A 24,019-nucleotide genomic window follows, 5' to 3' on the forward strand; every position below is an offset into this window, starting at 1 on the left:
ATTATTGAGAGACAAGAGAACAAAGGAGGAGGGACAGAGATAGAGGGAGACACAGAATCCAAAGCAGGCTCCAGGCTCTCAGCAAGCTTTCACCACAGAGCCTGACATGGGGCCCAAACCCACGAACCATGAGATCACGACCCGAGCTGAAGTTGGACGCTCAACCCCAACTGAGCCACCCAGGCGCCCCAATTCCTGTGTATTCCTGACAGGCTTAATTCTCTCTTTGAGATTCTGATTGTTCTTCTCTGCCATAGCACCTGAAAATAGTGTGACTGAAAGCTGGCAAATGAGCCGGTCCGCAATTTTGACCAGCCAGGGGAAAGCTCTATTACACTGAGGGCTGTGGGAGGTCAAAGCAAGCAGAAGGCCCCACTACAGAGGCCAACTGTCCTATGCAAGCCTGCACACCCAAGTTTGCACAGCTGAGTCACATTAAACAGATTAGATCTCCTTGATTTCCTCGACTCGTAGATTCACACTTGGCCACAATTCATTCATTCATTCACAAGCATTTCTTGAACAGCTGTCATGTGCCAGGCATGAAACCAGGAACTGGATATACAGAGCGTGTTTGCTTCCACATCACCTGTGTTTCAGGTATTCTTCACAGGGTCTGGTCCACTGATAATGACTTCTCATTCCAGGGCTGTTATGAATTCTTGATGGTTATTATGTAGTTTTATTACCGATGATAATGACTAAGTACAGACAGATGCTCCATTTGAACTTGACCTAGTCCTCTTGCATTATTAGTGGACATTCCCTGTTGCCTCGTGGAGGAAAGGCAACAGCAAAGCATGTTCCTGTGTTGGTTCTTAATTTCCTCAGCCGTGACAGGAAGGTACACTGGGCCATCAGTAAAGCCACCACTTGCTGCGGCAGCATGCCAAACTCAGTCCAGATTCAACAGTTTCTCAGCGGGTCCTTCCTCCCCTCTCCACACCCACACTCCCCTCGGTGAGGGGGGGGGGACCCTCACATCCACTGGGCACACCCACATTGAATGAGATAAAGAAATCACTGCGCATGCATGGTGCTTCTCCTCACTGAATGCTTCATTAGAACCCAACAGGAAAGAAGTTTAAACTAAACAAATGTTCACTTTCCTTTTCTTCCCCTGCCTATCAGTCTCTGTCAGCTTGATCAAGGAAATATGGCCGTTAATAGCCTACAGTGGAACAAACATTTGCATAACTGTTACCTCAGAGCCCATAACTCTGAGCTAATTGGCTGATGGTGATTAAAATGATTAAGTGATTGTAATTTATATGATTAACCAATTAAACCATTCTCCAGTGATTGGCTCAGAGTAGGCTTCGAGATGTGCACACGCGTCTCTCAGCGTGAAGGCCAAGATGAACAGTGTTAAATGTTCTTTCAGATGCTGACTGGTTCCTCTGACCAGCGGGGGGAGAATGTTTTACACTGGGTAGTTGAATTTTATCATGTTAAATGAGTGGCTACCCAAAAATTCAGTGCCTGGCATAAAAGATGGGGGAGGCAGGGCAATGATTCTGCGAAGGGACAAGGCGGATGTATTGCTCCCCAGAACCATGACTGTTATTTGAGCGTGGCCCACATTCCACTAAAATGACAGAAAGACGTGGTTAAAACTTAGGACTAGGAGCCAGTTCCACTCATTCCTGCCCTGGCTCTGTCTGTCACTTACTACTGTGCCGTGTGACCTTTTTAAGCCTGTGGATTCCTCTCCTATAAATAATATTCTTACGGGCTTTTAAGATTATTATGAAGATCAAATTAGATTAGGCATATTATACTCCCAATAAATCTTAGCTATTATTATTATTTTTGTTATGATTTTATTATGACTCCACTGGGACATAAACTCCAGAGACACCCTCATTTTTCTGTATCGGGTGCTCAGCATGGTACCTGGCACACAACAGATCCCAAGAATATGTTTGACAATTAAAATAATAATAGTGAACACAGACCCTTGAGCTCATACTGGGGACTTTTCTAAATGCTTTGCCTTCATGAACATGGGATGTCCTTGCAACCACTCCTTAAGGCAGGTACTACTATCATCTTCTGTATTTTGGAGGTGAGGAAACTCAAGTAGAGAGAGGTAAATTAACCTTCTCAAGGTCCTGCTGCTGGCGAGAGGTGGATCTGATGTTCAGGTGCCTCTGTAACTAACAGGTAGGAGGTTAGTTAGACATTTCCCCCAGCCAAGGTAAAAACGTCATTGCCAAATAGGAATAAGAAAATAATATGGTTCCTTCTACTCAGTGGAAAGAAACAAACTGGGTTCATTTGCCTGGTGACACGTTTTGGAGACTTGACAAATTTGGTAAATGCAGTGAGCAAGAAATAATGAGTTCTCATAGCCAACCAGGGGTAGGATACAAAGCAGAAACTGAACATACTCTTTTGTTACCCTGTTACATAAACTCAGGTTCACCGTGATTCGGCATATTCCCCACCCCGATCCCCACCCCACGTTTCTTCCTCCAGCCACCACGAGATTCTCCCCGTGTCCAAGCCAAGCACATCCCCTTCCTCCCAAGATTGCCTAAGCTTTTAGCCACTGGGAGATCTGAAAGACTCTGCTGGTGTCTGACCTCCTGGCTGTTGGTTTTTAGACTACAACTTACTAAAAAGTGAAAACGAGAGGCAGGTAATTGGTGTCCTTAGTCTGTGAGCTACAACCAACATGCCAAAGGCAGCCTCCTGTGGGTGTTTTTCTTCCAGGCCTCTTCTGGCTATTAATGTCAGCATAACAAAGATAATGAGTGTTTTACTTCCGTTTAAAGAATAACGTTCAGTTGTGCCATGGATGCTACTAGGAACCAAGGGTATTGTACTGCTGCTACTACTTACTGCCACAAACGTGGGCTGGGCATGAGGCACGCCGGACTCTCCTCACGAAACAACCCCACACCAGTTCTACAGCCATTTGACTCAATTCACTTTCTTCTTTGGACTCTTCCTCTCTTCTTTTTGTTCCCATTCTTCCTACCCCTTTATTATTTTTCTAGTGCTTATTTACTTTTGAGAAAGACAGAGCATGAGTGGGGAAGGGCAGAAAGAGAGGGAGACGCAGAATCTGAAGCAGGCTCCAGACTCTGAGCTGTCAGCACAGAATCTGACACGGGGCTCGAACCCATGAGCAGTGATTATGACCTAAGCTAAAGTCGGACACCCAACCAACAGAACCACTCAGGCACCCACTAGCCATTTATTCTTTTCTCCTCCCTCTTCCTTGCTCCTTTCCCCCATTCCTTGCCCCAGGCCTTGAACATGGATACTTCACACACCTATTTTCATGGGATGAACTATGGTTCATTGTGATGAATACGGCCATTTACTAGTGATTGGTGCACATATGTCTTCTTCAAGAACTCCCATGGTGTGGAAGTTGCAATGTTTATTGCTGGCTTGATGCCGGAATTAATTCCACTTTCTTCCACCATATTGGTTCTTGGTGTTATGTAAGTGTGACTTGTTATTTTTGTAAGTTTTTTTCTTATAACATTAATACATTTTGATATTAGAAATTTTATAGAATACTGAAAAGACAAAAAAAATAAAAATCACTCTGGCATGTATCCTAACGTTTTTCTTTCCTTAAAATCCTCCACTATTACCAGAAAAAGTGGAAAAATATTTTTTAATGTTTTTATTTATTTTTGAGAGAGAGAGAAAGAGAGANAATATTTTTAAACCTGGAAATGATGCTCCATGTATATGCACGTGCATAAGAGGTGGGATGGGTTTTAGAGAAAGCCCTTGGTGATTCCCTGGGCTTGAAGATATTTGACAAGTTCAAATTATGGCTAGATCCAGCACTAACCTCTGGATCCCTGATCTTTCCCAGTGTTTAGGGAAGTGCATCTCTGGCGATTGCATGAGAGAGAACTCAAGCTCTGGAGGTAGCAGGTCAAAGCTATTCAATCCATCTCTAAATCTTTACCAATCTAAGCATTTCCCTCAAGTCATCATTCACTCTGAACTTGTCCATTGCTTTTTGTAAAGGAAAGGAAAGAAACTCACTTTGGTTAAACATCGGCTCCTATGAAACCAAGCATTGAAAGGGGGCAGAGTCCATAATTGATTTTCTGACAGGTTATAAAATATTAAAAGATGGGAAAGTTTTAAAACTAATTTTTAGGTATCCATCTGAAGCCATGTCCAGTTGGCCTGTAGGATCAATGAAACAACATTACATAGAAATGCTGAACTCATACTCTCCCAGCTAATCTATATTTCACAGATGAGACTGAGCTCTTAAATGACCTGCACACAGAGTGAGCTGATCCCCAGTTTAAGCCTCCCAATTGGCATGTTGGTTGCAAAGATTAACCATTTCAAGGAAGTGGAAGTCAACGTATCCCTGACAAACCATGTAAAACAGGGCAAGTAAAACCCACAAGATCTTTTTGTTGATATAATGTCAACTTCTTGAAACGACTTTGGGCTTTTTATTTTATGTATTCCAGTTTACTTCTGGCTTAGCAGGGGCCTGGGAGACAGCCTTTATTATTCCTGGGTATCCCTCCAAGGGTGGCATTATGAAAATTTGTCTGACCTTATGTGCACATGAGGTCTTTCCTAGGAAGGACTGAGGTGTTTGTCAGTTTGTCAGCAGGAAGTCCCTGAGGAGCACAGGGTTTTAAGAGCAAGCTGTGAACCAGGACTAGAGTCTTGTCTTCAAGTGGCCTTGAAGCAAAGGAAAAAATTCTAGCCTGAGGTAAATTTGAATATTTTTTAATGTTTATTTATTTTTGAGAGAGAGAAACAGCAAAAGCAAGGGAGGGGGAGAGACAGACAGACAGACAGACAGAATCCGAAGCAGGAGGCTCGCTCCGAGCTGTCAACACAACTGATATGAACCACGAGATCATGATCTGAGCCCAAGTCGGTGCTCAACTGACTGAGCCTCCCAGGCACCCCTATCTGGGGTAAATTTGGATGAGGATTCCATCTAACCATTTCTAGCAACTCTTTTTCTTACCTTGGAGGCTGGGCCTCCCTGAGATACATTCCACCCTGTAAATGTCATAACCTAAACCTCCCAAAATGTTCTCCAAGACTTTAGACACATCTCACTGCTCCTTCTGTGGCCTCGGGGACCCCTTATACTTGGGCATAGTAAGTGTGCTCTTTCCTGCTTTGCCCCAAACCCCCACTGCTCCTGTCCCAACTCTCACCCCACCCCTCCCCCAAACCGGCCCCATGGCCATAAGCCCCTTGAAAGCAGGGATTGAGCCTAGTTTATTCCTAGTCCCAGAACCTAGCATAGCACCTGGGGCTATGACCATCTGACATATGTTCAGTTATTTATTTGATTTTTGAGATCCCCATCTAGAACATAAGCTCAGTGAATGCAGAGCAGAGCTTTTTGCCACATTTGTTTATATCTGGATCTAGAAGAGTGCCTGGCACATAGTAGGTACTCAGCACTGGCTGGCTGGCTGGATGGATGGATGGATGGAAGTACAAACAGATGAGCTGAGACAATGCAGTAGCAAAAGCGTGATCAAGGTGCTATGGGAATCTAAGTCTCAAAACAATGTACTGAAAGGGCCGAGAGGAATGTTGGGAAAGACTTAACTGAAAAGATGCAATTGGAGCTGGACTTTAAAGGATAAGTTAGTCTTTGCTACTTAAAGTGAGGAGATGGAACAGACCCAGAGAGTAGAGTGTGGCCAGGGCAAGAAAGCATGACTTCCTTTGGGACACACCGACCAAACGAGGAAGCTGGTGCACCGTGGAGATGAGGCTAGCCAGGTGGTTGAGGCCAGACTGGGGGTGAGGGTGTCTAGAATATCATGATGGGCATCAGGATCTTATTCAGTTAGACTGTGGAAGACTTCTTAAAAGAAGAGTTATAGCATCAAGTCTTGTTATAGAAACTGTGTAGAGGATGGACAAAGAGTGGTGGGGACAGATGGTGTCAGGCAGGCCAAAGAAGAGGGACTTGCTCATGTATGGGCAAGAGGCAAGAGATGGGTGGGAGGCAGTGGAGAGGTCCGCTGGTTACATCTGAATCATTGTAGGGGCTTGTCAAAAAGCGGCTTAAGGAGTGCAGCTGAATCGGTGCTTAGGTTTTTCGAGTTTATCTTAAATACATGTATTTTCAAAGTTAATTCAGTTCACATTGGGTCACTGTTTCTTAACTGGGGTGATTTTGCCCCTTGGGCAAAGTCTGGGGCCATCTTGGATTCTTGCAGCTTGGGGAGTACTGCTGGCATCTGCTGAGTAGAGGCCAAGGTGCTGCTAAATATCCTACAGTGCACGATTGCCCCCCACAACAGAAACGGATCCCATCCACAATGTTAACAGTGACAAGGATAATACAATGGATAAAACAATTAACAGATTGGAGGTAGTGGGTCCAGGAACTGTGTGTTTTTGCTGTGCTGCAGGCAAGACCTTAATCCAAGAATGACTCCTTTGATTCATTTAGATGCCCAGAGGACTTCGGAGCTGGGGTGACAGACACCCAGAGGCACTGGTCTATGTACATTTGACCTTGAACACATCACTGACGACAATTTGATGGACGCCAACAGAAGGCACATTAAAGAGATAATGTAAGAGGCCAGCTAACATCATGCCTGTTACAGGGTAAAATTCCAGATAGGCGAGTCCTGCCCGTGCTTTTGATAACTCGCCTTAATATTTCTTCCCGATTCCAATCCTAGTTGTTTCAACAAGCACTTCCCCATGTGTCTACTCAAGTGCCCCCTCCTCTGTGTAGTCTTTTGAGGCTGTGCTATCTAAAACTGAAGCCCACCCCACACGTACTTTCTATCCTTATTCTCTATGATACATTTCCCTGTCCAACATACACATATTTTGCATATGGGTTTGTTGCCTATCTCTCTCTACTAGAACGTAAGCTCTAATAGGGCAAGGATCTCTGTCTGTCTTGTTATTGTTGTGTCTCAGCACCCAGAACAGATCCTGGCATATGGTAAATGCTCAATAAATATTTGCTGGATAAATGAAATAAATCCCAGTTCCCAACAGCCAGAGCGAGTTGCTCTGATGTGCTATGCGAGGGTTTGCTTTTCTCTGTGATTGATATACATACAGTTTTGTGAGTGAGAAGAAGGAAAAAAATTCCATGAAAAAAAGAGGCCAGTTTTTCTCTTGAAAGGAGGCAAGTTGAGGCCCCTGGGTGGCTCAGTCAGCTAAGTGTCCTACTTCGGCTCAGGTCACGATCTTGCAGTTTGTGAGTTCGAGCCCTGCATCAGGCTCTGTGCTGACACCTTGGATCCTGGAGACTGCTTTGGATTCTGTGTCTCCCTCTCTCTCTGCCTTTCCCCGTCTTGCGTTCCCTCTCTCTCTCTCTCTCTCTCCAAAATAAATAAAATTTTTTTAATTTAAAAAAAAAAGAAAGGAGGCAAGTTGTCATGGCCTATATGGCTCCAGATTCTCCTATATGTGAAGGAAAGACATTCAAGGCCAATNTTCTCTCTCTCTCTCTCTCTCAAAAATAAATAAAATTTTTTTAATTTAAAAAAAAAAAGAAAGGAGGCAAGTTGTCATGGCCTATATGGCTCCAGATTCTCCTATATGTGAAGGAAAGACATTCAAGGCCAATGTTGCTCACTCGCCCTGCTCTCTCACCGGATTCCTCTGCAGGAAGGTGGGCCATCAGGCCCTATCAGCGCTGCTGGGCTCATAATCAGATTTTAATGACTGTCTGCTTCCCTTCCTACATGTTTATAGTCCTCGGCACTCTGATTAGGTTTTTGGTCTCACAAGATAGTTAAAAGCCCACAATTCGCACTGGGTGTTTTATTTTTTCTAAGCTAAGTGAGTAGGTAAATGTCCCTTTGATCTTCCCACACTGGATGAGAGCTGTTTGGGTTTTTAAGGCCCTTGCCAATTATATGAAATGGACACAGAACTGGGTCTGAGGCTGGTCTTCTGAGCGGCTCCTAAGTCCCTCAATGGTTTTTATTCTTTCTCCTCCTGTCTCCCCCACATCCCCCATGCTGGAGGAACCTTTTTCGAGGAAAAGGAAGCAGCAAGAAGCTCTGGAAGAAAAACGAACTTTCTGAGCGCATGGGCCAGGAGGTCAGCAGCATTTCTCTCACCTTTGAGTGGGTAGGTGACCAGCGGTGGGAAAGCAGGTAGCTTCACCTGTCACCTCTATGAGTTTGGGGAGCCGCTCCATGGGAAGGCCAACCAGGAGGAGACGGTCCCGACCATCAGATGAAATGATCTCTTACCACTGCATTTCTTCCAGCAATTATGTGTGCGGGAGGGATGAGCAACTTCGGGCCCAAGTGGGAAGGGAGGATGCCGTGGGAGTCACATACAATTCTTCCCCATTGTGTCAGGATTGAAATACGAACGCCACACTGGCTGGTGACTTCTTTGTGGCACATACACATTACCTCACCCGTGCCACAACTCAGTCACATGCAGTAACACTTCGTTATTTTAATTAAGCTTATTGCAAGAGTAATCATTGTTGCCGTCCTTATCAATCATCAGTAATTTTTCCGATTATGGCCGTAAGTGGTGACAGTCCATGCTGACAATAAATGATAACGCCTCTGGCTTGAACTGACACTTCATCGGACTTTGCAAGGTTGCTCAGAACACTCCTGGGCTTGCTATGTAACGAACTATTTATCTATGACAAAAGCTGGGTCTATCCGATATTTGTTTTTGCTTCCCAAATGGATAAGTTCATAATATTCGCAAAATTCATCCTTTAGTAGATGACAGCCACCGAGTCCAAAACACATTTAGAAAGAAGTTATATGCTCTTAGCTCACGGCTGCAGCATCACAGCCCTCCCCAATCTGTCCTAAATGTGTGTGCCTTGAGTTATGGCTCTTTCTTCCAAATGGACATGGGAAATGAAGTTGTTTCGATTGCAAAATGGCTCTTGGCTGTTTCCTATTTCTAAGCGAGAGCAGGAGGAAAGGAATGTGAGGGCAAACAGCCCCACTTCCCTTTATAACTGGCCCTTTCTGACATCCGACATGATTGAAATTCTTCAACATTTAAATAAGACTTCTCCCAAACGACAATAGCCTAGTTGCTTATTATTCTTGTTACTGCATTTCCATGGTGTAAAGCACTCCCTGGTCTCAACCATTTGTGCTACAAATAATTTTAATTGAGCCGAGAAACCCTTGACATTTTAGAAATTACCTTCTATTTATAAGACTTTAAGAGGAACCTTCCTGGCAGCCCCGACCTCTGTGTGATTTGGCCTTTTTCCCCCTACTTTGAGCTTAGTTTTTTTATTTTCATCGAACCAAATTACTTCCATTCCTAATTTAATTTTGCTGTAGCAAATAAAAAGCCAATTTGATATGTCCGTAAAATCCCACACAGGCTATGAAGTACACAGGCTCCTTCAACTCACTCGTATCAGGAAGCCGTTCCTCTGAAGTTCATTCCACTAAGGTTGATAAAATGAGTTCTGGGAATATTACTAATGATGAGGGGCTAAAAACGGAGGCTGTATCAGATCTTAAAATATCCTTTGGGGTTCATGAAAGTTTTCCGAATGGTGAAAATTTTCATTTTTGTTATTTACTTTCTCCATCACAAGTCCTACTGATATAGACCTTGTTGAGATGAATTTCATTTTGATACAAATAAGAAAATACTGTACATTTGTATAATACTTGCACATTTATCGCCTTATCTTCAAAGAACTCAGTCTTTCATTCGTCCATTCATTCACTCAGTAAACATTTATAAACCATTTACTATGTTCCAGGCATTATTCCAGGCACTCTGGATACAGCAGTGAACAAAACAACAGCTCATGAAACTTACATTTTAGGGGGAGACAAGTAAAGAACAAATGAGTGATGGGGCCCCTGGGTGGCTCAATCGGTTAAACATCTGATTCGACTCAGGTCATGATCTCGCGGTTTGTGAATCTGAACCTCACATGGGGCTCTGTGCTGACAGCTCAGAACCTGGAGCCTGCTTCACATTCTGGGTCTCTCTGCCCCTCCCCTGCTTGCACTCTGTCTCTCTCTCTCAAAAAAAATATATAAACATTTTTTTAAAAGTAAAAAGAAACAAATGAATGAACAAAAATATGTTTGGTGTTAAATGATGAATGGTGCTAATTGTAATTGTAATATTAAACAGAAAGTAAGCAGGGTAGGGGAATAGGGAGTGACAGAGTGGGAAGACCTCACTGGTTAGATGACATTTGACAGAGATCTGGAGTTGCTAAGGGCAGGAACAACCTTGTAGGCAGAGAGAACAAGTACAAAGAGAACTTGAAAGGAGCACTGGGTGTAGAGCAGAGGGAGCCAGAAGGCTGATGGCAAGAAATAAGGTCTGAGTGGAAGCAGTGGAGGACCCTGAAGGCCAATGTTAAGACCTGGCTTTTCCCCCGATGAGATGAGGGCTCTTGAGGGTTTTGAGCAGAGGAGTGACAGAGTCTGACATATGCTGGAAAGGACCAGTCTTATGCAGCATCACAGTTGGTAAGAAAGAAGGCAAAGACAGGAGGGACACTAGTTAGGAGACCGTCACATTCACCAAGGAAGAGAGAACATTGAGTTGAACCACGGTGGCAGCAAGAGAGGTGTTGAAAAGCAATCAGTTTCTAGATATTGAAATGAAATACGGAGAATATTATTTAGTCCCATTTTATTTTTGTATGTTTTAAGGTGTATTTATTTATTTTGAGAGAGAGAGAGAGAGAGCAAGGAAGGGGCAGAGGGAGAGGCAGAGAGAGCATCCCAAGCAGGCTCTGTGCTGTCGGCACACAGCCCTATTCAGGGCTTGATTCCACAAACCATGAGATCATGACCTGAGCTTAATCAGGAGTTGGACGCTTAACCGACTGAGCCACTCGGGTGCCCCTAGTCCCATTTTAAAGTGAGAAAGCTCAGTCTCAGAATAACTGACTTTCTCAAGAATATGGAGCAAGTGTGGGACAAAGCTGGGTTTGAAACCAGACCTGTTAGTGGGAGTCCCTCCATACCACCCTGTGCAGACCACCGGCCACTAAACATAGCCCGAGTGCCCATCTTGGAGTTTCTGCCTCAGAGCTATGGTCATGTTCTCATTAACATGATAAATAAGAAATCAGGAAGAACAAGGGCACCCCCGTTCCCTGGATACAGGTACCACTATTGCTACCTGACAAGGAGCAGGTTAGAGCCTAATGAACGGCTGGGAAGAAGAACAACATTTGCTTCTCGGGGATGAGACATGCTCCTTAGTGGCTTAGTTGCTTAGATGGTTCACATTCTTGTTTCAAGCAGACCCCTGCACTGTCAGAGGCCTTTCTGGAAACAAACAACACTACTATTGCTTTGGGGCCGTATGGCCTTTTTTTTTTTCTTTAAGTGAAGTGAGACTCACGTAACAACATTAGATATTTTAATTTTAAAGTGAACCATTCAATGGCATTTAGTGCATTCAGAATGTTGGGCAGCTATCATACCTATCTCATTCCAAAACATTTCTATCATCCCCAAACGAAACCCCATCATAGATTTCCTCTCCCTAGTCCTCTTCCCCAGGTCCCCTGGCAATCACCAGTCAACTTTCTGTCTCTATGAATTTACCCATTCTAGATATTTCCTATAAATGGAATCAGACAACACGAGACATTTTTGTGTCTGCTTTCATTTAGCCTGATGCTTTTGAGGTTCATCCATGTGTCGGTACTTCGTTCCTTATTATGGCTGAAGAATATTCTGTTGAAGGTGTATGTCACCGTGCGTCTATCCACCCATCCACTGATGGGCATTTGCATCGTTTCCACCTTTTGGCTTGTGAATAATGCTGGTATAAACATGCGTGTACCTGCATTTGTTTGAGTACCTGTTTTCAGTTCTAGGAGTAGGAGAGCCAGTAACTCTGTGTTTAACTGTTTCAGGAACCACCCGACTGTTTCCCACATCAGCTAACTACCTTTCATTCCCACCATCAATGTTCAAGAACTCCCAATTTCTCCATATCCTAGCCAACACTTGCTCATTCCCCTTTTAAGAAAATTCCAGGGGCGCCTGGGTGGCTCAGTCAGTTAAGCATCTGACTTCAGCTCAGGTCATGATCTCACAGTTCATGGGTTCAAGCCCCGTGCTGGGCTCTGTGCTAACAGCCAGCTCAGAGCCTGGAGCCTATTTCAGATTCTATAGCTCCCTCTCTCTCTGACCCTCCCCTGCTCACACTGTCTCTCTCTCTCTCTCTCTCTCAGAAATAAACAAAACATTTTAAAAATTTTTTAAAAAAGAAAGAAAATTCTAGCCATTTTAGTGGCATCTCACCATGATTTTGATTTGCACTTCCTTAGTGACTAATGATGGTGGGTTCGGTGGCCATTGATTGGTATATCTTCTTTGGAGAAATAAATGTTTATTCAAGTTCTCTACCCACTTTTTAATTGGGTCATTTATCTTTCTGTTGTCGTGTTACAAGAATTCCTTACATATTCTAGACGTATTCTGGACGATAGACTTTTATCAGATACATGACTTACAAATATTTTCTCCCTTTCTGTTGGTTGTCTTCACACTTTCATGATAATGTCCTTTGATGCACAAAAGGTTTACATTTTGATGAGGTCCAACTTATGCTCGTGCTTATATCCCATGGCTTATTTAAAGCAATGTTAATGGCGGTAACAACAGTAGTGATAAGAGTGAACACCGACACAGACAGAGGAAGCCATAGGAGAACACCTGTGAGTTTTTCCTATTTTAGATCAAGATCTAGAGCAGACACGGAACTTCCCAAGCTCAAGAAGAATGAAGTTGTAGACTTCAAACGATTTGTCTTATAATCTCTGTTCAGATATATGTCAGGCTACTATCACAAGACACCCACAAATATAGTGGCTTAAACCAGAGAAAAATGCATTTCTCTCTCTTATGCCAAAGGTAGGGTGGCTTAGCAGGGTCGGAGACCCAGGCTGCTCCCAGTGTCTTATTGACCCTCCTTAACACATGGCCTCCATCTTGTGGTATGAGATGACTGTTCCAACAACACTTCCACATCAGCATCCCACCCAGCAGGGAGGGACAAAGGAGAGGAGGGTTTGTGCTCCTTGCCATTAAGCCTAAATCCCAGAATTTGCACACATCACTTTTCCTTGATTCCCACTGGCCAGAACTTAGTCATGTGGCCACACCTATAGAAGGCTGGGAAACGTGCTCTTTAATTCAGCAGCCATGTTCCCAGCTAAAAGCTCTGTAATTATAGAAGAAGAGAAAATACATATGGGTGGGGGGCAAAAATCCAGTCCCTGACATAGACCTCAACGTTAGTAACTGTCAGATTCACAATCTGAACGATGTTGCTAAAATTAGGAGGAACAGAAGGGAGGCTTCATTTTCACCCTGTAGTTACTTTCCCATCCTTTAACAGGGTCTCTGTCAAGGTCTCTTCAGACTACTTGGGAAGAAGGAGTAAAGTTTGGCGCTAAGATACGTCATCAGGGAAAGGAGTCAAGTAAGTACAGGGAAAAGGAGAAGTAAGAAGTTTCCTGGTGAGCTGTCTAAAGGAGCACCCAGATGATGAAGAAATGGGGAGGAGCCATGTGTTTGTATCAGTGTCCCTGTGCTGTGGAAAAGTTTTATGAACAGAGATTTCTATGTGGAAGACAAACCACCCCCAACACCAAAAACTCAAACAGATGTTATTTTTGGTACTTTAGAGTTTTTAAAGTGCTCTCACAAACCCTTTTTCATTGGGTCGTTTTAACCTTAAATATCAGGAATAGCAAATAATACTACTTCCATTTCACCTCCGTGATAAAAAGGAATCTCAAAGCTTAGGATGGTTCTAGCTATTTGGTGGCAAACGCAGGATTCAAAGTCAGCTCTCTCTGACCCCATCTCAAATTTATTCACAGTAAGTCATTCCCATAATGCTTTGCTCTCAGCCGTGTGCACAAATAGAGCTAATGAGCCAGACCGCTTGAAGCCTAAAGCCTGACACACCTTCCAGCATGGCCTGCAGGTCTTAACTTTAGGCCTTCCCTCTAACCAGACCAGCATTAAATTCAATAAAGCCTTGGAAAGTTTCTAGAGTGCCTCTGCCCTCACCTGCCTTTCTGGCCGGCTGCAAGGGTAGTATGGACAAGGGGCAGACCAAGGGAAGAGAGACACCAGGGTGGGTGGTGCTGGCAGACATGCTGTGGGAAATCTCTGTGCCTTCTTGAGGCCTTGGGCTCATGCAGAGCACAGTGTCCAGGGCCCTGGTCAGGGCTCGGCTCCGGGATGGCGGGGAGTCAGATGCAGGCCACGTGCACATTCTGGTTACTCTCCCTCACGCAAGTCCATTCCGCATCTCTGAAGACACCTTAGAGGCATGGGACACTTTGCATTGGCTGCATGAGAAAATCACAAATTACCTTGCCTAATTTTCCCTTACAAGCTGTTAAGGGTTTTAAGGACAATGTCAAGAGGTTAGGGCCTGGGGTTGCTTATCTGGAGTCAACATGGCTTTGAGGATAAGGCAAGAGATTTGAAGGATGTAGCGTTGCTGCTCACTGACCATATGACCATGGGCAAGTCACATTTACGCTCACTGAGCTTCAGCTTCTTCCTCCGAGAAATGAAAGTTAAGAGTCACCACAAGAGGGACACCTGGGTGGCTCAGTCGGTTTAGTGTCCGACTTCTGCTCAGGTCATGATCTCACGGTCCGTGGGTTCAAGCCCCGCATCGGGCTCTGTGCTGACAGCTAGCTCAGAGCCTAGAGCCTGCTTAAGATTCTGTGTCTCCCTCTCTCTCTGACCCTCCTGCTCACGCTGTCTTTCTCTCTCTGAAATAAATAAAACATTTAAAATATTAAAAAGAAAAAATGAGTCACTGCAAGAGCACATATCTCGGGAAGTTCAAGGATCAAATAAGAAAATAGGTAAGAAATCACTTTGTAAGTGGAGTGATATGCAAGTGCTGATTATTTTTACAGCATAAACCTATTCTTTAAATGTTTAAATTCTTTAAGCCTAACCTTTAACGGGGTTAGGAGGGAATATAAGTGACAGAGAAGTTCAAGGACAGCCCTCAGAGCACTGACTGGGTTCAGTCCTGGTTTGCTCACTTGTCTTTCTTCTGGGTTTCAGTCAATGTCAATCACGAGTGAGAAGCATTAGGCTCTTCTATAGTGACTGATAACCTGACCTCCCTTTGAGAAAAACACAAAATTCTTCAAAGTGCTTTATATAACTTTCAACAAAAATATCATTCCTACGTCAAGAAAACTTTTTCAATATAGTAATAGAGTCTCATTTGTTAATTCTCTCAGGCAGATAGGCTTAGGGCTCCAAATTCAAGATACTAAAAACTTTAAAGGGACAAAAATATAGAGCATGGGAAACCCAGTTATTGTACAAATCACAGCAATTTAAAAACAATTTTTCCCATCTAGGGATTTCTGTTACACGGCTGTCTCTCAGATTATTCTCAGTATATGTTTTAAAATATTTTTCTCAGCAATTTTGTAGCATATCAAGGCCTAGGCCTATAATTATTTAAAAGCAGTTCTGAAAATGAGTCATCTATTAAGGTAGTTGAAGGGGGGGATTATATACCAAGCTCTTAACAGTGGTTTCCTCTGAGGTGTTGGAGCAGAGCTGAGGAGGCAGGAGAACTGAGGATCTGTTGCTTCTCAATTCGGTTACACTGAGCATATAATGTGGTAAAATTACAAATAATGGACAGTAATGATAAAAAAAATCCATTGTTTCAGAAAACCCTCTACATTGAGTATTTATGAGCCCCCACATTACTTGGCAAAAAATATCAACTTAGAATGGGTGGCTCAGTCAGTTAACCATCCGACTTCAGCTCAGGTCATGATCTCAGAGTTCATGGGTTCGAGCCCCGTGTAGGGCTCTGTGCTGACAGCTCAGAGCCTGGAGCCTGTTTCAGATTCTGTCTCTGTCTAACCCACTCGTGCTCTCACTCTCTCTCTTTCTCTCTCTCTCAAAAATAACATAAACATTAAAAAAATTAAAAACAATGAAAAAGAACCCCGTTCTATTTCCCCACCTCCTCTCCCTGCCTTCACCTCTCCTTCCCCACAACACATTGACTTGACAAAGCATTGCCAATTTTTGGAAATTTTGAGGAGGAAAACAAATCCAATGGTGTACGTGGATGTATTGACAAATCTGAAACCAAAGTCCATAGACCACGGACTCCCCAAGAGCAAGGGGCATTTGTGTTTCATTCTTTATATCATTCATTCCTTTAAGTCATTCATTCATCCATTTAACAAATGCTTAAGACAGGTACACTGTGTTCTATGCACAGAGATCCAACAGCTAACCAAACAGATACATTTCTCTGCCTACAATTAACCTTTTTTTCTCATCTTGATGCATGGTCTTAAGATTTGTTAAATGAGTGAATTTGTTAATAAAAAATTACTGAGCACTTACTAGGACCCAGGAATTATCTTAAGCACAGAAGCTATAGCAGTGACCCTGACAAAGCTTCTATTCTAGTGAGGGGAAGACAGACATAAACTAGATGAGCCAATATATCAATGCCAGACAATAAGTTGTATACAGCTTGGCCACTGGTACCGATATACTTCCTGCGCATGCAACTATAGCTCCCCAAATGGGAAAATTTGCAGACCTCACTTGTTGCCTGCTGGTTTAGGTCTTCGAATTTATCATGACAAATGGAACTAAAATTCCATTGACATCATGTGTGACATTCAGTCAGACTCCCCATTCTTTTGCTCGGTCCTCTCACAAAGGTAGCTTGCCTAGGAGGCTCTCGGGCAATATATTAGTTTTTCAGTGCTGCCATAACAAATTACCACAAAGGTAGTGGCTTAAACAATACAAATGTATTATCTTATAGTTTTGGACATCAGAAATATGAAATGGGTTTCACTGGACTAAAAGCAAGATGTTGGTAGGATGGCATTCCTTCTAGAAGCTCTAGGGGAGCATCCATTCCCTTGTCTTTTCTAGCTTCTAGAGGCTGCTCACATTCCTTGCCTCATGACCCTTTCCTCCATCTGCCATGCCAGCAACACTGGGCTTCTCACACTGCCGTCTCTCTACTTCTCCATCTTCTGCCTCCCTCTCCCACTTTCAAGGACTTTGTAATCACACTAGCCCTACCTGGATAACCCAGGGTAATCTCCCCATCACAAGGGCAACCATAATTCCATTGACAGCCTTAATTCTCCTTCGCCATATAGCCTAACATAGTCATAGGTTCCAGGGATTTGGACATGGACATCTTTGGGACACCATTAGTCTGCCTACCACCAACAGGCTGGAAAGGAAGGACTTACTTTTTCTTCTTCATCCCTATCCTCAATTCCTAGCACAGACCTGAATGTCTAGGAAATATTGACTGGCTTCTATATGATGCTGGTAAACAGAAAAGAAAATGCCACACGCTGCAGACAGCAGAAACTTGTATTTATTTGCTGAGCCTGGCTAGCAGCTGTATGGGGCAGCAAGCTAAGTAAACTCCCACAAGCAAACTCAAAAACTTCTTGCACAAAGGTCTTTAATCATCGGCTCTGTGTTTTCTCAGAACTGCTTAAGTAGAAGAAATATTCCTTTTAGCAACAATCTCATATCTCTTATCTACATATGCTTCCCTTTTGCATAGTCTTTTACAGTTTATAGAATACTTTCACATACTCTTACTTGACCTTCATGAAAATTTTGTCAGGAGGAAGGGCAAGGAGTACAGTTATTCCCATTTTGACAATTAGGAAATTGAACTTCAGATGAGAGGCTTGACTTCCAAGATTACGAAGCCAGGACTTGACCAGGTTTTCTGATACCAAAACCTATACTCTCTCCATTACAATATGTTATCCCCAGTAGTCATTCCTCCTGGTTCAAGACTCTAGAATCCCTGGACCAAGTTCCATCCTTGCTATGCAATCATCACTGCCATTGGCACCATCATCGCCTTGATCCTTATCATCATCATCATGGTCATCACTGCTATGAGTCTCTTTAAAGTTATTCATCAAAAGAAGTTTCCTTCAAGTGTCAGGAATTGTCTTTGGCTCTGTCTATGATGGGCGGACCATGACTGGGCTGGTAGCCTCACTTTCTGATTGGAGCTATCAACATGTCAGGAAATCAGTCATCTGATCTCTGTCCCTGTGAGTAATCCCTACATGTGTTCTCCACAGCGACACCCGGACTAGGTCGCCAGATGGTCGAAAACCCCAGATCACCAATACCAGCAGAATCAACGTGCATCCTTGACATATCTATTCCAATTATGTATGGCTGAACAAACCACCCTAAAGCTCTGTGGCTTAAAACCACCACCATATTTGCTCATTATCCTGCAATTCAAACAGTGTTCAGCGAGGTGATTCTTTCCTCAGTCCTCTTAGTGGTCACCCATTTGAGAATGAGAATAAAAAACAGAAACAGACCATAGTATTATTATGAAAATAGTTTTGGCCTTACATACCATCCAGAGGGATCTCAGGGTCCTTGGGATACACTTTGAAAACCACTCTCCTACCTGGTTTTGGTTCCCCATTTTCAGTCTCCATTTCCAACTAGACCTGGCTTGTGTGGGACAAGACACACCAGTTAACCCTAGAGGAACTCTCCCAAGCCCGGAGGGTGCTGGGAAATTTGTCTAATTGTTGAATTGTAAGCAAGAGTAATCAATGCCAAGACTGTGTGACATCTGTAAATTCAGTTTCCAACCTCGGGAGCTTCTTAGCCTCCTCTCAATGTTCTTACACTTAGAATCCAACTAACACACTACGTCCGAGGCAGCATTCCTATTGTTTTGTTACAAGGTGTGTGGGATTTGTCTCCGGTCAATTTTTTTCTCATCAGAATTTAAAATTTCCACCATCCAGCCTGAGCCTTGCTCGCGCTATATCTTCCGTGACATTTGCCATATTTTCAAAATGTCTCAGCAGTATCACCATTACATTTATTGAAGGGAGGAGGGGTCAAACACGCAGCTCTTATTAAAACCCACAGCAGTCACACTGCTTTGAAAATTTAGTGGCTAGCTAATATAAAAGTCATAAAAGGTTTGGGGTTCTGGGGACTTCCATAAACTTACCATTTTAGGTGCCCTGAGATGCAATTTCTGAGCAATTTCTTTGATCTCTGGCTGCCCTGGTAAATCATTTATTAGAGCAGCCTTTTTAAACAGAATCCTCTCAACCTCTCCCACAAGATATATAAAATAACATACTCTGCAAACAGTCATCAACCCTCTGCACTTACTGTATTCACTGATTGCAACCCGATGGAGATGTTAGGAGTTTTTTCAGCCAATTCTTTTTATTCTCAGAAATTTGCAGAAGAGACGGTGATGAAGTGCTACATGATGACTGATTGTACCCGCCCGAAATCTCTAGAATGGGACATGCTATACCAAGAATACCTCAGCAGAATTTGTTCTTAAAAGCTCTGATGTTTGCAACTAATAGGGCTCCAAGCCTTCCCGGGTCAATGTCCACAGTAGCCTGCGCATGCCAATTCCCTAGAGCCTTTCCGTAGTTTCCCCCCTTCTCTCCCTAACCTGCTTGATCATTCTCTCTGCCCTGATTTTGCGGACTTCAGGCAGAGGGGGGAGTAGTCATCAGATCTCTATAACTACCCTGCCCCTACTCCTGTCTTTCTTGTCTGTCTCTGTGTCTGTCTGTCTGTCTGTCTCTCTCTCTCTCTCTCACACACACACACACACACACACACACACACACACACACAGATGCATTTCCTTCCCTGCCTTCTCTGAAGATTTCAGAGAAATCAAAAGTAGCTACCATCAAGAAAAGATTTGGGGACCTCTGGCTTAGAACAGTATAAGCGGCATGATACTTACCAAGTGTCTAACACAACATGAGAAGGGCTTGTGGGGATAAGTCCTGGTGAAGATTTGGAAACCACTAATTTTCCAGTCTCCACCACCATTATTATATTCAAAGCCAAAAGCTTCTGGTAGTTGTAAATTAAGAAAAACATTGCTTGGGACACTTGGGTGGCTCAGTAGATTCAGCATCTGACTTCGGCTCAGGTCATGATCTCGCAGTTAGTGAGTTCGAGCCCCGCGTCAGGATCTATGCTGACAGCTCAGAGCCTGGAGCCTACTTTGGATTCTGTGTCTCCCTCTCTCTGCCTCTCCTCTGCTCATGTTCTGTTTCTCTCTGTCTCTCAAAAAATGAATAAACATTTTAAAAATTTTTTTGAAAAAAGAAAAACATTGCTTAATTCATACTGAAAAGATGACTCTCATGACCTACTTAAGTAACAATTTCATGCCTCAAGATTAGGGAGAAAGGTCTGCCCCTGAATTTGTAAATCTTGAAGAAGGAAAGACTTTTCTAAGTGAGACAAAAAGCCATAAAGAAAAAGACTGATAAACCTAAATATACAAACATTTAGAATCTCTGCACAAAAATCCATATAAACTGAATCAGAAGACAAATGACTAATTCTTTTTTTTTTTAATGTTTTATTTATCTCTGAGTGAGAGACAGCATGAGGAAGGGAGGGTCAGAGAGAGAGGGAGACACAGAATCTGAAACAGGCTCCAAGCTATGAGCTGTCAGCACAGAGCCCGACACGGGGCTCGGACCCACAAACAGCGAGATCATGACCTGAGCCGAAGTTGGACGCTTAACCAACTGAGCGACCCAGGCGCCCCGACAAATGACTAAATCTAAAAAAATGTCTGCAATATATATGGTGAAGGGCTATTTTCTCTAAAATTCAGAAATTCTTATTAATCAATAAGATAATATTGGATAAGGGAGGTGATCCTGCAGTTAATGGAAAAATAAGTACAAATGGCAAATAAACACATAAAAGATTCACAAATACAAACAAACAAAACTACAATGAGATACTGTTATGGACAGAATGTTTGTATCTTCCCAAAATTCCTGTGTTCAATCCCTAAGCCCCAGTGTGATGGTATTTGGAGAAGGGTCAAGGGAGGTGATTAGGTTTAGATGAACTCATAGGAGTGGGGCCTTCATAAGGGGAAGAATGTCCTTATAAGAAGACAGAAAGCTTGCTCTTTCTCTTTGCCACTTGAGGACACAGGGAGAAAGTGGCTGTCTGCAAGCCAGAAAAAAGTCCTTCACCAGAATTCAACCATGCCAGCACCGTGGTCTAGCCTTCCATCCTCCAGGACTGGAAGAAATAAATGCTGTTGTTTAAGCCATCCAATGTGATGGTTTGTTACGACAACCTGAACAGACTGAGAGTTACACCATTTTCATCCATGAAATTAGAAGCTATTTTAAATGCTTGATGATACCCAATGTTGGCAAATGTGAAGTGAAGTAAGCGTTCTCCTACCCTCTTTTTACAACCTGTTTGGTAAGACCCATGGCAATATATACCAACTTCTAGAATCCATAGATCTTCTGGTTCAGCAGTCCCCATCGCCAAGAATTTATACTGCAGATCTACTTGTATATACATACACAACAATATATACACAATGATGATTATTGATGTGCTGTGTAGCCCCAAAAACTGGAAGAAACACGGGGCGCCTGGGTGGCTCAGTCAGTTGAGCGTCCGACTTCAGCTCAGGTCATGATCTCACAGTTCATGGGTTCGAGCCCCGTGTCAGGCTCTGTGCTGACAGCTCAGAGTCTGGGTCCTGCTTTGGATTCTGTGTCTCCCTCTCTCTCTGCCCCTCCCCTGCTCATGTCGCCTCTCTCTCTCTCTCTCTCTCTCTCAGAAATAAATAAAACATTAAAAAAAAGAAAATAATACACCATTAAAAATTTTTTTAAAAACTGGAAGAAACATAAATACACATCATTAAGAAATAAGTTAAATAGTCTGTCTTTGGATGGGCTACTCTATAGTCTTTTATTTTTATTTTTTTTAATGTTTTATTTATTTCTAGGAGAGAGAGAGAGAGACAGCGTGAGCAGGGGAGGGTCAGAGAGAGAGGGAGTCACAGACTGAAACAGGCTCCAGGCTCTGAGCTGGCAGTCAGCACAGAGCCCGACACGGGGCCCGAACCCACGAACCGCGAGATCATGACCTAAGCGAAAGTTGGATGCTTAACTGACTAAGCCACCCAGGCGCCCCAACTCTATAGTCCTTCAAAAAGAATGTGGTGGGGATGAGCACTGGGTGTTTTATGTAAGCCAAGTTGACAATAAAGTATATTAATAATGTGGTAATTATAGAATTGAAAGAGTGAACACGCAGATAATCATGATTCTTAAAAACATTTTTTTAAGTAAACATGGGGCTTGAACTCACAACCCCAAGTTCAAGAGTCACATGCTCGACTGACTGAGCCAGCCAGGCACCCCTCATCATATGATTCTTTAAACTCTGTTTATTAGAAAATTTTCATGATAAAAAATTGGGCAGTTGGGTAAAAATGGTAGACTTACAGATGCTGTCATGGAAACCAAGATACATTAAGTGGAAAAGAATAAATTGCAGAACCATGTATATAGTATTACTCAGATTTCTCCAATTTTTGATATATCATGTATGGATTTACCCAAATTAAATCTCCTAATTTCTTGTTTTCATTATCACAAATAATTCCATAATGAACATCTTTGTTCATAATCTTTTCACACATCTCTCTCTCTTAGAGTAAAATCATAGAGGCTTAGCACCGGGGCTTATGACCATTATTAAGGCTATAGATACATATTTTTAAAATGCTTTTGGAAATGTTCTTCTAATTTGTTTTTTTTTTTAACCAGGAATCCCACTATTTAATGAACATCTATTCTGTGTCCCTATTATTGAAAAGACTAGAGAGAGAAAATACTAGAGAATTCCCAAGGAGTTCTGAACACTTTTCTTAAGCCACTAGTATAATAATACTTACTGAGTGCTACTATGTGCCCCGGCTGTCCTGGGTGTTTTACCAGCAATGTCCACTCCTGTAATGTCCCTGGGGGGCGGGGGGCAGGGGAGCTGATTCTTAAAGGGGAAGCTTCCCCTTTGGACCATTCAACTGGCCACTCCCACCCTCATTTCAAAAAGAAAAGAAAAAGATGATTTCATTCCTCTGCATACACCCAGCCGCCCTCTTTGAGAGGGAACTCCTTCCCCTGTGGTTAACATTCCAGCACTTTGGAGGCTTTCTGCGGGAGGAGCAGCCATTCTTCTACCTAACTGGTGCAGAGGAGGAAAGTCAGTGAGGGCCTAACTTCAAATGGATTAGCAAGCTGAGAAAGGGTGAAATCTCAAAAGGTCACTAATGGGCAGGGAAAAAAGGATGGGGACCCTCTCAGGATAATACAAGTGTATGAGGCATGTATCTAGAATTCAGCTCTAGAATAACTTTTATCTTGTCAAGGAACCAGTATGCTTTTTTTCTGAATAAAATAACTAGGAATCTCAGAGCCAAAATTGGTGTTTAATCTCAGCAGCTCTATTAAATTTTTTTTAATGTTTTATTTCTGAGAGAGAGTGAGAGACAGCGTCAGCAGAAGAGTGTCAGACAGAGAGGGAGACACAGAATCTGAAACAGCTTCCAGGCTCTGAGCCGTCAGCACAGAGCCTGACACGGGGCTCAAGCCCACGAACCATGAGATCATGACCTGAGCCAAAGTCAGACCCTCAACCGACTGAGCCAGCCAGGTACCCCTCAGTAGCTCTACTAATGTTCATAATTTGTAAGTGTCTTCCTTCTTCATTTTCTTTCTCTCGATTCTCTCATTTCTATTTTGCTAATGATATTGTATAGACGGCCTTTAGTATATTTTGTTTCAAAATCATTTTTAGAAGGGAGCCTAAGATATAAATGAGGTCTTCTTGGCCCCTGGGTTCAGGCTTTGGTGTCCATGTGCTTACAGCAAGCCGAATACCATGCATGCTTCCCCTTTATCCAGTCATTCAACAGAAGCTTATAAACACAAGGGGAGAAGGGGAAGGTAGTAGGAAAGGACACAGGTCCCAGAAGAAAACAGGCTCCACCACTTAAAACCTGTGACCTCCAGCAAGTCACCTATTTTCTCTGTCTCAGCTTCCACATCTGGAAAATGGGGACATTCTTAATTCTTGACCTTAATAGTGAAGATTAAGGTAATACAGGAAAACCACTTGAAACAATGTCCAGC

The 24,019-nt window shown here is 43.0% G+C and overlaps 1 long non-coding RNA gene across 1 annotated transcript in view; it reads left to right on the forward strand.

Moving 5' to 3' along the window:
• Positions 1-7,955: 7,955 nt before the first annotated feature.
• Positions 7,956-24,019, forward strand: part of LOC144241026 (uncharacterized) — a 39,733-nt gene continuing 23,669 nt past the window's right edge. The window contains exons 1-2 of the long non-coding RNA XR_013337940.1: positions 7,956-8,088; positions 13,351-13,434. This is a non-coding gene — a long non-coding RNA (uncharacterized LOC144241026). The remainder of the gene's footprint in view (positions 8,089-13,350; positions 13,435-24,019) is intronic.

This window comes from Crocuta crocuta, unplaced genomic scaffold (assembly GCF_008692635.1).
Source record: "Crocuta crocuta isolate KB4526 unplaced genomic scaffold, BGI_CrCroc_1.0 scaffold197, whole genome shotgun sequence".
NCBI lineage: Eukaryota > Metazoa > Chordata > Mammalia > Carnivora > Hyaenidae > Crocuta > Crocuta crocuta.